We start from the raw sequence: 10,665 nt of genomic DNA, 5'->3' as shown, positions 1-10,665 counted from the left end.
GATAGCCATTAGCTCTGTTGCAGAAGGTCCATCCTCTGTATTTTTCTTCTGTTGGGTATTCCTCCTCCTAGTCATTTTGGTAAGAGATGACTGAACAGATGCAGCTGGGCTTATCGATTGTGGTGCAGTCAAGGTGCACCCTGGAACGCTTCTGTGCAATCAGGGTTCCCCACCCAAATGAGAGAAAAAAGAAAAGAAAAAGAAATAGAGAAGAAGAAAGAAAAAAAAAGGGAAAAGAAAAAAGGAAAAAAAGGGAGAGAGAGAGAGAGGAAAAAAAGGGAAGATAAAAAAAGAGAAGGCTCAGCACAAATGGAAGATAAAAGAGAAGGCTCAGCACAAATGGGCCACAAGGTAAGATTTGTGAAGTATACAAACAAAAACAGACAAACAAAAAGACTGATAAAAGTATATGACAAGAGAAAGAAACTATATATATATATATAAAAGCAAAAAAAAAAAGGGAAGAACCTCATCAGAAAGAACCCCAAGTTCTTATATATATATATATATATATATAATATATATATAATATATGTATATATATATATATAATATATATATAATATATGTATGTTTATATATATATATAAAAGCAAAAAAAAAAAAGGGAAGAACCTCATCAGAAAGAACCCCAAGTATAAGATTTATATATTATCAGGACAAACACAATTTCACAGAAACACTAACAGAAGGAAAAATTGGGAGAGTGGTTATAAATTCTCAGTGTGGGTGAGGAAGGTTATTTTGATTCTTCCTGAATGTATCTTGATGTTTTTGTTAAGGGACTCAACTTTCCTAAGTTACAGGGGGATTAGAAACTGGTTTGCCTATAGGGGTAGCATTGATTGAGGAAAGGGGATTACCTTGAAGTTTAACTCTATATGTATAGTAGAAAATAAAAATTAAAAAAGAATAAATTAGACTAAACTAACTTAAAATTAAAAAAGAATTAAAAAAATAGAAAAGCAAAAGAAAAACACGGGTGTGTGTATCAAAAAGTTCAGGTTAGAAGGTTATTAAAGAATTTGATGTGCTGGACATCTCAGTGTGATGGTAAATAGGTTAAAAAATTATCTGTATGTATATTAAAAAAAGAGAACCAGAATATTGGTAAAGAGTTAAAAATAAAAGTTGTATTTATGAAGTAGTGGTGGTTGTTCTTTTGTAGTCTTTTTTTTTCCTTCCTTCCTGGTTGGCTTTCTGGGGGAGGGGCCTGTCATGTGTGTTTTCAGACAATGATGTTCCCTGAGTTAAGTCCTCCTGCTCCCTTCAAGGAGGTGGGCTCTGAGGAAACTGTTTTTTTTTTTTCAAGCTTTTGTTCTCTGGGGGTTTTTATGTTCTTTCATCTGTTTTCTCTTGCCTTGACAACTTTTGATGGTTGTTGGAGTTTTAGAGGAGAGCAAACTGCACCCCGACCTCCCTCTCAGAAAGAAGCCTCAGAATGTTCTGCAAGAGCTGCTGGCAGAGTTGGTTCTGAGTCACTGTCCCTGGGGATGCAGGAGCTCCTCGTTGTACCCAAAACCAGGGCAGCAGTGGCTGTCTAGGCAGCTCCAGACTGCCAGAGAGGTTCTGAGCAGAGATCGCACACTGAGATTTTCCCGCTGTCCCGGGCTAGGTATGTCTGGTTTTTCCAGATGCCAGAGATCCAGGCTAGCTCCTATGAGCACCTCTCCCAAGGGAGGGTGTGGGACGTGCGGGTTTCGGGATTGCCGTCTGACCAGGTTCCCAGCCCCTCACGGGAGCCAGACCCCACTTGTTCTTGGGCGCGCTGGCAGGTCAGGTGCACTGGCGGCTCAGGGATGGAGACCTGATTTCTCCGCCGCACTCTCTCTGGCTCAGCGCCAGGGGAGGCTGTCATGGGTCCGGGGACTTAGGTCCGTGACCCTAACCGACCAGGTTCCCACTATTTCCCCCCGCGATCCTTTGCTGTTTGTTTTTTGAGTGCTCTCAACCAGACTCCAAGTTAATGCTGGTCCCCAGACACAGGGCACTCTCGTATTGGGGTATTACTTTCCAGTCGGTCACCTCTGATGGCTCCCTCCCCCTTTTGTTTATCTTCTGATATCAGTCCGATGCTCCCAGTAGGCTTTTCCTGCCACTGGCATCTTCTGCTCCTGTAGAGATCCAACCGTGTATAATTCTGATCTCAGTCTGATTTCATGGGTGGTTGGAGTTCTTTGGTAGGTAATCAGCTCACTTTAGGGTACAGGTTGAAACGGTGCCTCCTTCTACTTCCCCGCCATCTTGACTCCCCGACTATTTTTTATTTTTTAAAAAAGAGTTTATTTATTTGTCAGAGAGAGTGAGCACAGGCAGAGTGGCAGGCAGAGGCAGAGGAGGAAGCAGGTTCCCCTCTGAGCAAGGAGCCTAATGTGGGACTCGATCCCAGGATGCTGGGATCATGACCGGAGCTGAAGGCAGCTGCTTAACCAACTGAGCCACTCAGGCATCCCTACATCAGGGTATATGCAAGAGGGGACAAAGGTAATGTAGGAAACAAAGACAGAAGTAAAGTTATTACATTTCCTTACCACTACAGCCCATTGAGATATCCTTGAAACAAGCAGAGTGGCATTCCTCTAGGAATGCAACTGCCTCAATGTTGACACTTTGCTAAGGCTAAAATGCAATCTTAACCCATGCTCCCCTCCCCCTGCCCCCACCAAGGATTCTGTAAGAGTACTTTAACATATAAGATTTCTTTTAGAATTTTCCTTTATCTCTAAACCCCCCAAGATACATGTTTGCATTCATCCCCCAACCATATGGCCCACAAATATACATCTGAAGGGTCTCATGACAAAGCTCTTATTAGACAGTAATAAAGGACCTTTTCCCAAGAGTAGCTAGCTCCCTCAAGGTCTTGGAAACCTTGCTTCCAAGTTCCTTAGAGACTTACACTATCCCTAAACCCCTCCCAACATGAAGGTATATAATGGACCACTCCTCAAGATTCCAGTGCAGCTTTTTCTGCCCACAGATCCTGTCACCATGTTTTAATAAAATCACCGTTCTGCACCAAATATGTCTCAACAGTTCTTCCTGGCTATCGGCTTTGAACCCTAAAGTCTTTCCTGTATCATATGGATCCCAATGTGGGGTTTACAGTCCATAGTCTCATCTGAACTTTGAGATGGGGTGCGAACTTGGTAAATTTGTGTTCTTTTCCCTTACTCTCATTCCCAGGGCTCTTCAAGGAGTCCGGTCTTTCTGGAACACTTTCATGGTGATTTCTCCGGCAGCAATGCTCTAGCCCATGGCTACTCTACGGGGAAGAGAAAGCCTATGTTTTGGCTGGAAGTTAATACTGGGCAGCATTCTGTCTCTTCTGCCTCCCCCTCCTCATGTTTCTGCACCACTGTGAGTGTGGCCTGCATTAGTGGTTTCTAGATCATCCCTCATGCCTCTGGCACCACTGGTTCCAACTTCTCTCAAGGAGCAAGAAGAGTACCCCTGGGACCTGAACACTACTCACTCCAGATTTCTCCACCCATGTCCCAGGGAAACATTGACAAGGGGCACGATTCTGGTAGAACACAATTCACTATTTAAACTAATTTACCTTTGGGGCGCCTGAGTGGCTCAGTGGATTAAAGCCTCTGCTTTTGACTCAGGTCATGATCCCAGGGTCCTGGCCCCCCATTGGGCTCTCTGCTCAGTGGGGAGCCTGCTTCCCTTCTTCTCTCTCTGCCTGCCTCTGCCTACTTGTGATCTCTGTCAAATAAATAAATACAGTGTTTACAAAAGATAAATAAACTAATTTACCTTTGTTGATCTGATTAAGATAGACCTGTCTTTACAGTTATCAGCACTAAACCTGGAACTTCTACTGAGGTTTGCTGAAGGTCAAATAAGCTCTTATTATCTCTGTTTCAACTTGTTAGCAAAAGGATGAATTAAAATGACTGTTAATTTTGTTTCTCTCCAAGTTTTTATCCCTAGTTGTTAAGATAGCTTTCAAAGTCCTTGGAAACCTGAAACTTAAAAGTCTTGCTTGGATGAGTAATGGGATTACATTCACTGGACATCTCCATATTTTCCAAATAGGATTGAATGCTAATGCATAGATTACTGGAGGTAGGTTTGTGCTTTTCACTACTCACTGCAAACAAAGAATATTTGGGTCTGTTGGTAAACATGCTTTTTGCTTAACTGGTTCATAGACTTGTTAGCTAAAGTTCTGGTGTGACAGTTCACAATTGGTTACTATTTAGTTTTCAATGGAGACTAAGGTTTCTTTTTTTTTTTAAAGACTTTATTTATTTACTGGACAGAGAGAGAGAGAGAGGATTTAACCCACTGAGCCACCCAGGTGCCCCTAAGGTTTCTAAGAGTGAAAAATTCTGCCTAATATAATTAAGACTCATGGAAATAAGAAAACAACAAATCTCTATGTATAAGAAAGATATAAGGAATGGAAATATATTTTTTGATGAAGGTAAAATGGGGTAATTTTGTCCTAAATGGCACTGGTTGTCTGGAAAGAAATGGCTTGAGAGAATATCTGAATGCAAAGGAAAGTTGTAGAAGGTTTGTTAAGGGGAAACTTTGGAACAGATTTTTAGATGTGGTCAGGACAAACTAAGATTGAAATGAATGGATTTCAAATGTCTGCTTTCTCCGTTAAAAATGATAAATTTTTATGAAATGTTGGCCTGCTCTTGATAAGGAAATGTAAATAGTTGTTTTCTCTGCCTGCCTAGAAAAACAAGTTTCTATGTTTTGCCTGTATCAGGTCTTTAACATCCTTAATCCACATAGGCCTGTACTTTAAAACTTTCTAAGGTTTTGACAATCTTCCCCAAGATCTAAATCATGAACAAATTCTTGTTGACTAACTAGGTTTGTTTGTGTAGTACATTACATTCTGTTATAAGGTCATCATCACTCGATATTCTGGCTATGGAAGTGTTACCTGTCACTAAAATAAGTGAATTTCATTGTCAATTGCATCATAATGAACTCTCAAATGAGATCGTTATCTATTTCTGGAGTTTTGTAGTTTATAATTGTTCTTGTTGCCTTGCAAATTGACTTTCATCTTTAAGGAGCTTCTTAAAAAGTACTTTTAGGAGGTGTGCCTGAGTGGCTCTGTCAGTTGAAAGACTGCCTTTAGCTCAGGTCATGATCCCAAGTTGCTGGGATTGAGCCCCACATTTGGGCTCTCTGTTCAGTGGAGAGCCTGCTTCTCCTTCTCCCTCTGCCTACTGCTCTGCCTACTTATGTGCTCTCTCTCTCTCTCTCTCTCTCTGTCAAATAAATAAATAAATACATAAAATCTTAAAAAAAAAGAAGTACTTTTAGGACAAATACAAGTACTCACTATATTTAAGATCATAAAACAGAAATGGGTAAGAATTTCCAGAACTAGGGGCACCTGGGTGGCTCAGTGGGTTGGGGCCTCTGCCTTCAGCTCGGGTCATGATCCCAGAGTCCTGGGATCAAGCCCCGAATCAGGCTCTCTGCTCGATGGGGAGTCTGCCTCCCCCTCTCTTTCTGCCTGCCTCTCTGCTTACTTGTGATTTCTGTTTGTCAAATAAATAAATAAAATCTTAAAAAAAAAGAATTTCCAGAACTAACTAAGGATGCATTCAAACTGAATAAGAATTAAGAACACGGGACTAAGTGAACTAAAGGATGATTATAGTTTGGTGACTCCTGTTTGAAACATTACTGGTTTTCTAATGTTTACCCTTCCAGATGAAACAAACTTTCTCTTAAAATAACTATGATGTACAGAAACATGAGTATTGACGAAGTATTCATATGTAAACCAAATGAAGTGTTTAACTTTTCTCTCTACCTGAACCCTTGGAAATGCAAAAGATCTCAGTAAGTATTCTTTCTTCCATGGCAATCACAGTCACATGCATAAATTCAATAAGAATCTCTTGTTGTAACAGGACACCATTGGAAACATTGGTTATTTTACCAAGGCTTTGATTAGAATGTTACATTCCAGAGAGACATCCATAGACTCATATATGACTAAATCGCTTTAAGGAATTTTGACTTTAGAACACCTGGAGCCATAAAGCTCCTAGGAAATGCCAGCCGGATACCTTGCTTAGAGTTCCCAGCAGCCTCAGCAGGTGAGTAGAGACTGTAACTTCCTGGCATGTGCAGGAAACTTAGGATATATTGGGGACAACGTAAAGAGAAAGTCACTCACCCAAATCTATAGATATTGCAGGCATTTCTGATGGTAAGTACTTGGCTTGGCTTCTGTCCTGGAGAGGCTGCTAAAATTTCCACCTAGAGATTCTTTATGAAAACTTCCACGAGGCTGATTTTAAAAGACCTATCTGATCAATCACTATTCTTGCCAACTGATGTAAATAATTGGGCCAAGTTTGTTAAAACTCAACTTATTTTGCAAACAAATTAGTCTTGATTTGGCTAACTCTAGAAATTATGGTTGTTTCTGAGAGAGAAATTATGTCTCAATTATTATCGAGACCTTTGTGGATGTTACATCTTAGTTCTGATTCTCTTTGAGTGATGTCTACATATGCTAGATACTTGAGGTCAACTCCACAAAAGTGGTCAGAATAGCTCATGTATAGACAATCTCCTTGCTTTTTATTTTGTGGGGATAATAACAGGACCCCGTGGACATGTGATTATTTGAACACCAGGAAAATGGGATTGATTTCCCAACAACTGTATAAACCAGGTAACACTTTGACAAATCCTGGGTTAACAGAATAAAATCCAGAGCATACTCAGCTCCATGGGGTTAACTAGGGGCTTGGAGAGATAACAGATGACCCCACATTCTTTATGATTGGACTGGATGATGCACTTGGGGATGCCCTTCTCTCTTGAGACAAGTCTGCTCCCACTTGATCCTTATAATTAGGCTATTGGTGTAACTGTCCCTCAGAACAGTGTATTACTTAAAATACAACTTATAAGAAATTGTACCAGTCATGCAAGCATGCTTAAATATAACCTTCTTTATATTGCACTAGCAACAGGCCTCTGGGGGAGAGATGATATACATCCTTGAAGTGGAGCAGCAGGGAATGCCTGGCCTGCTCAGGGTGGAACGCTGCCTGCTTCTTTTTTCTGTTATCTCCCTGTCTCCAAAGACCACCTGGGGTTAATTAGATGATCCCTTTGAATGTACTTGCTCAACTATAAATTCTATACTGCTTGACCAGGCCTGTCCTGCCTTTCTTCTTGCTTATCTATAGACTTATAATCAATGAGTGACTCATATTCCTTCTTGTTTATCTATAAGGCATATGGTTAACATACAGTCTTCTGCAGCTCCTTTGTTAGTTACTGTCTAGTATCCAGTAACTATGAGACTGAGGAGTTGTTTGGGGCAACAGTCATCTCTACCGCTGACCCCTGCTCTCTCTCTCTTGCAGCTGACTTGTTTGTGCCTCATTCTTCTCCCGTGCGCCATCAGGAAGCGACATATTGGTAACACTGGACCTCAAACAAATAGGGCTTCTTTATGGTTTTCTCCCTTACTCATACTTATCTAGAAGCCACCTCTATTAATGCACAACTTCAAACAAGGTTTTAGCCAGGCATACGACAACTCTCATGGTTAAAAGATCTTCAAAGATCCTGACTGTAATGAATTCACAGCAGGTCCAGAGTGTCTTAGAGACCAAAGGCGACCAATGGTTGCTGGGAGGCCAACTTATTAAATACAGGGTATGCTTATAGATATGCCTGGATAATACTTGAGATCTCTCAAACTTTAAAACCGGCTACCCTTATTCATGCACCTGACCCATCGTACTTCTATAGGGCATAACTCTTCAGAAGTTCTTGATCCTGTCTACTCTAGTCAAGCAGATTTAAAAGATGCCCTTATCAAAAATGCAGATAGCAGTAGATTTACTGATGGCAGTAGTTTCAAGGAAAAAAAATAACAAAAGCTGGGTATACTACAGTGCTCACTTATGCTTTGCAATGTCCAAAGCCTTAACATGAAATATTTATACTGACTCCAAATATGCTTTCCTAGTCCTACATACTCATGGAATAATTTGGAGAAAAGGAGGATTATGATCAAGTCATAATTCCCCCATCAAATATGGACTTGAAATTATTAGTCTTCTTGAGGCTGGATACCTATCTAAATATGTAGCTGTAATTCACCTCAAAGGACATCAAATGATATGACCTTAGAATCTAGAGGGAACTATTCACTAGACCATGAAGCCAAGCAGGCAGCACAAAATGAAGAAATGTTAAGACTTTTACCAGTCCTAAGTCTAATAAGGTCCTTAGGTCCAGTCCATTTGCACCAAAAAAGTTCACATAGCCCAGGAATGAGGATATTAAAAAATGCACAGGTCTGGCTTGTTAATAATGAGAAAAACTCTGGACCCCCAAAAATAACCAATGGAAGGGAATACAGGTTTACACCAGGCTACTGATTTGGGTAAAAAGGCAACTGAGGTGACCAAAACTTTTCTAAGAGAAATTGTCCCTAGGTTTGGACTCCTTTGGTTCCTACAAAGTGGTAATAGACCATCTCTTCTTATGTAAATTCAAAAGCTCACTCTCCCAAACTCAATAGCCATTGACTGCAGTTAAAGAAGGCCCCGAATTAGAAGACTATTTCCTAAAAAAACCAAAAGGCTATGCAGCTCTGATGTGCATCCACAGCCTCCCCCAAGCTGGATAGGTCACTGTCCTCTGGGTTTTGCCTGGATGCATTATTAAAACAATTGCCAACACAACCAAACTTCCAAATTTAAAACAATTATGAATACGTTCTGTGTCTCTTTGGTATGACCACCTAACATCCTTCCACCTTTGTTCCTTTTTGGAACTGGAGAATGTTGTTTGACACACAGAAGGAAGTTTTTAATAAGTACATGGTCAAGGCCCACAGTGATACCCAAAACAAGTTTTCACGTTAAATAACTGAAATGACAGAAATGTGTAAAGCAGTTCTGCAAAATAGAATGGGATTAGATGTTTTAACTACTACACAAAGTGGAACTTGTGCTACCATAAAAACAGAATGCTGAATACACATTCCACAAAATGCTTCTGGGTATTCTGACATGAACACTCAAATTGGTGCTTTTAATAATCTCTCTCTTTTCTTTAATGATTGCTTAAACTACTGGACAGGAAAAGGACTTTTGTCAACCATCAAAGGATGCTTATTTGGGCTTCTTTTTCTTTTTGTTATTCTAAGCATGTTTGGCTGTTTTCTCCCATATCTCTCCACTGGGTGCTGAGACCCCTTCACTGCCCTAACTTCAAGCCCACAGTTAATCCTTTCTACTTGGGAAGATTCACATATGCAATCTCCTTTGGATTCAACTGTCTCTGCATTCATAAATTCTCTATCTATATAAGCCCCAAATCACCAATGTTGACCCTTGGGTAGGGACATCTCTACACCCCTCTTCAGCAGGAAGGAGTTACAGAAGATGAGACTTTCCCCCCTCAGCAACCTTAAAGATTAAAGAGCCAAAACTGTTCAGGGGGAAAAGATATGGGAAACAAAGGCAGAAGAGAAATTATTAAATCTCTTTACCACCTATAGCCCATTGAGAAGTCCTTGAAACAAGCAGGGTGACATTCCTTTAGGGACTCAACTGCCTAGATGTTGACACTTTGCTAAGGACAAAAGGCAACCTTAGCCTGACCCTCCCCCCACCACCAAGAATCTTGTAAGCCTACATTAACATATAAGAATTCCTTTAGGGGGCGCCTGGGTGGCTCAGTCATAAAGTCTCTGCCTTTGTCTCAGGCCATGATCTCAGGGTCCTGGGATTGAGCCCCACATCTGGCTCCCTGCTCAGTGGGGGGCCTGCTTCTCCCTATCCCACTCCCCCTGCTTATATTCCCTCTCTTACCGTGTCTCTCTCTGTCAAATAAATAAATAAATTTAAAAAAAGAATTCCTTTAGGAATTCTCTTTATCTGTAAATCCCCAATCATCCCCCAGGCATATGGCCCACCCACATCTGAAGGGTCTCATGACTACGGTTTTATTAGACAGTAATAAGTGACCTTTTCCTAACAATAGCTAGACTCCTCAAGGTCCTGGAAACCTTGCTTCCAAGTTTCTTAGAGACTTACACTATCCCTAAACCCTTCCCAACTTGAGTATATCATCAGTTACCTGTCACAACCAGAGTGCAGCTCTTTCTGCCCACAGGTCCTGCCCCTATGTTTTAATAAAATCATCTTTCTCCCCCAAAGATGTCTCAAGAATTCTCTCCTGACTACTGGCTCAAACCCTAAAATCTTTCCTGCATCACAAGACACTAGGCCCCATGAATGAGGTTTGACACCAAGTAGCTGTGGGTGTAGATTTTCCTCAACTGCCATGGGCTCCTCACTTCAGTTGACTTGTGCAAGGGCCCTGACTTCTTTCCCCTCTGTTCTCACCCTGGCTCCTTGATCTAGAGTCAATTCAAAACAAACGAAAACCAGACTCAAACAGCAGCTACATAGGGGCGCCTGGGTGGCTCAGTGGGTTAAAGCCTCTGCCTTCGGCTCAGGTCATGATCCCAGGGACCTGGGATTGAGCCCTCTGTCAGGCTCTCTGCTTGTCAGGGAGCCTGCCTCCCTTCCTCTCTCTCTGCCTGCCTCTCTGCCTACTTGTGATCTCTGTCAAATAAATAAATAAAATCTTAAAAAACAAAAACAAAAAACACAGCAGCTACATACT

Source organism: Meles meles, unplaced genomic scaffold (assembly GCF_922984935.1).
Source record: "Meles meles unplaced genomic scaffold, mMelMel3.1 paternal haplotype, whole genome shotgun sequence".
In the NCBI taxonomy this organism is placed as follows: domain Eukaryota; kingdom Metazoa; phylum Chordata; class Mammalia; order Carnivora; family Mustelidae; genus Meles; species Meles meles.
This window is presented reverse-complemented; position numbering follows the sequence as displayed.